This window comes from Otolemur garnettii, unplaced genomic scaffold (assembly GCF_000181295.1).
Source record: "Otolemur garnettii isolate 467f Iridium unplaced genomic scaffold, OtoGar3 scaffold00016, whole genome shotgun sequence".
In the NCBI taxonomy this organism is placed as follows: domain Eukaryota; kingdom Metazoa; phylum Chordata; class Mammalia; order Primates; family Galagidae; genus Otolemur; species Otolemur garnettii.
The window spans coordinates 24,805,291-24,808,986 of NW_003852411.1; the positions used below are offsets into that span (position 1 = coordinate 24,805,291).

At 43.5% G+C, this 3,696-nt stretch overlaps 1 protein-coding gene across 1 annotated transcript in view; it reads right to left on the minus strand.

The window, feature by feature from the left end:
* POU2F1 (POU class 2 homeobox 1) overlaps window positions 1-3,696 on the minus strand; it is a 177,214-nt gene that overhangs the window by 172,837 nt on the left and 681 nt on the right. The window lies entirely within an intron of this gene.

Sequence of the window (3,696 nt, forward strand, 5' to 3'; positions counted from 1 at the left end):
AAAAACTAGCCAGGCATAATGGTAGATGTCTGTAGTCCCAGTTACTGGGGAGGCCAAGGAAGGAGGATCACTTGAATTAGGGAGTTTGAGGTTGCTATGAGCTAGGCTGACACCACGGCACTCTAACCTAGACAGCAGAATAAGACTCTTGCCTCCAAAAAAATAAAAAAACTTACCATTACAGTCAGTAATGGCTTAGAAGCAGAACAGTGGTTTAGAAATTAAAAACATTTGGTTGGCTGTCCCATCAATTTTCAAAACCTTAATCAAAATTATTGTAATTAATAAGTGGGCAAGATAAGAGTGACACTGGATTTTGTAGAAACATGTGAGAAGCTACCAGACAGATGTAAAAGGAGATAGGCAGATTATAAACTTATAAGGGCTCAAACATAACCTAAATAACTCTATCAAGCTAAGATCACAAATTAGGATCAGGAATAAAGCATAGCAATTGCTGTTACAGAATTCCATCACATTCCCAGGGCATTGTAATCATCACATTAAGATCAACTAGTTAAAAATATAATAAATACCCAACAAGAAGATTTATTAATATGTCAGAAATTATAAGGGAAATTAGTACCTTGCAATACAACAATTTTAAAAACCACTAATCAAAACAAAATGCACAAACTTGTCCAGACTGATTTAAAACAAATTCAAAAAGAATTATGAATTATTTGCTTAAAAACTGTTTTCAAAGCATAACCTTTCCTGTTTGTGTTCTGCTTTATTTTAAACACCACTCTTTCAACCTTTAAGAACACATATCCTTCATTCTCTTCGACTCTGCTTTATTCACTGAAATAGGTTCTAAGGCAAATAGTCTCCTCATGAGCCTGAGCCATGCAGCTTCTTTTAGGAGTTTGAAGGATCACAACAAACACATCTAAATATAAACATGAATATGGATTGCTTCTACAGTTATACTGATTTAATCCCCACACACACAAATAAATAAAACCCACAGTCTCCATTTGGGAATTTGAGGATATGAATTTTTAAATCATGGAAAACTGAACCAAAATATAAGGCAGTTAACAATATCCATCCTTTTCTATATTACAAACACTGTAAGTGGAATTTTGTTATTTGAAATTTTGTTTATAAAATCCGTGTACATTTTCTCCCCTTGTATAAAATATCTATAGCATCAGTAGTGGTTAAATTGCAGCTATAAAGGAAATTGTCCCGAGATAAATGGTTTCCCTATGAGAAAGCTTCACTGCTACACTTCACCTCAGGACAATAAATCAAATTAACTGCACCTTGTCCTCTGTCCAATGACATCATCAGTTTGACCACATCTTGGGAATCGGGTGCAAAAACATATGCTATTTAAGGTATGAAATTATATTGCTGCTTTTTGTCCACAAGACCCTATACCTCGGGTCTCTGAAACAGTCATTCACTGCAAACATTCTCCTAAGATACAGATATTTTTTTTCCTGCTGCATTCAGGGCCTGCCTACTGGGAGAGAAAGAAGAAAATGGTCAGAACCATTTATCTGAAATTAGCTTTTAGTCCACCAAACCTAGAATTTTGCTACAAATTAAACTAAAGACCGATGTCCCACAAAATACTGTAGTTAGCCAATCACCACAAAGTGTCTTAGCATAATTTCCAAGGTTTAATACATTAGTGTTTATCCTTTAATTCTTCCCTGAACTCACATAGGTAAATATCCACCAATGACATGCAATACCATTTATAAATATATATACACAGCTACACAAAATAAAAACGTTAAACACAAATTTATCACAGGGAAAGACTGAAAATCAAAATTGTTTCCTCTAAACAAGAAAAGTTAATCTATTTCTCTCACAGGCCAACTGTCCTAAATCTAGATAAAACATAAAATCAATGCTGACAACTTAAAGAAGAGGAGCAGGAGTACCAGGAGGAGAGTAACTTCCAAGATTGGGGTAGACACAATGCCTGTGTTTATTCTTCTACTTTCATTCATTTAACCATGACACAAATACTCAAAGAAAACATAACCTCATGTCTGTTTTCAGTAAAGCTACAATTAAAATAAGCAAGTCTATGACAGTGAAAGCACAAAATTAATGCCAGCCCCATTTTAAATCAGAAGGAAGAGGTTAGAAAGGGTGCACCACACAGAAAAATTAGGAAAATGGTTGTTAATTGGAATTTCTAAAATATTTAGCTATTCCACAACTCCTAGGGGGATACAACTGTATAGGTTTTACAAACCCTGAGAAGTTTTAAAAAGCCTAAAAGTATTTAACTCGGGGGTGAGAAGCAAGGGAGAGAATATCCATAAAACAAACTAATCTAGTTTTATTAAACCAAAATAGATTTCACAGCCTCTGAAAATTTGTTATCAGTAAGATAGAATTTGTCCTAGGCCCAATATTACTTCAAACTATTTTAAGAGAAAACAAACCATAGAGTTGATGCTTAGCTAGGAGGTGTTTTAAATGCGACTAAGGCCTCAAGAGGGTTTGGTTTGCCCGCGGAGGAGGGGTGTGTGTACGTGTGGAAGTTCGTGGGGGTAGTCATTTTGGTTATTAGTAAATAAATCAAGCAGCAGAAAACATGAGGCCTAGGCTACTGCTGGAGAAGCCAAGGCCTAGCTCTCCCCCTCTCTTCCCAGCATTGCCTGAGTTTGATCTCAGAGCCCTGTGGATTGCCAAGGAAAAAAAAAAAGAAGAAGAATCATATCGAACCACAAAAGCACATGGGGCGAATGTAAAATATAAACACGGCGTTGGGCTGTGAGTGGCTGTTATTAAAGGTCTGAATTACTAAACATGAGAGGCGGGGAAAGCCAGGCGGCCATTTCAATAATATAAACCTCCCCGAATTAGACATTATTCAAATGAGAAGAGGTTCGGCTAAGCAGAGAATACAGAGGATCCAGCACCTGACAAGAAAACATCAGCACAGAACCAGGGGGAGGATCCCCGTCCCAACCCACCACCTCCCCACAGAAGGGGGCAAATGAAGATTATCAACTTGTGTCCGTTCTGGGGCAGGAGGGGCAGCGCTTTACATCCAAGTTCTAGGAGGCCTCTGGGAACTTCTGGGGCCTCGGAGCTAGCAGCCCCCAAGGGCCACCCGCCCCGAGAGTCTGGGTCCGGCGCAGGGGGAGGAGAAGGGCGGGGGAACGGGAGCCGCAGATCAGACCTCGCCGGGCACCTCCAACCCAACTCCCCCGCTAAGCCGTGGCCGACCGGGAAGGAGGGGACTTTTCCAACACCCACGAGGGCTGCTGACCAATGGCTTGGGCACATGGGCGGCCCCAGAGGACACCCCCTCCGAGGGGAACTTTCCCCGAGGGCCCCTTCCTACCCAGTCCGCCCCCAAGGGGGCGAAACGGACCCCTGCGCGGGATCCCAGCCCCCGCCGCCCAGAAGCCACCTCGTAGCGCCCACCACCGCTCACCCGTACCCACCTAGACCTCAGGCCTGGCTCAGGTCAGGCCGCCAGTTGGGGACCAAAGGGGTGCGGCCGAGGTCCCCAGGGCCGTGACCCCCACGCTCAGCCCCTCTCGGACCCCTGTGCGGCGAAGGGGCGCAAACTGGACGCTCACCCCTGGCGCACCACAGCCGCCCCCGCTGCGAGCAGCGCCCCCCACTCCCCAGGCCCGCTCCCGGGGGAAGACGCGTGCCGGTGTCCGGGTGTCCGGCCGCCGGGGTCCGCTCCGGCCCCGCCGCCTCCCC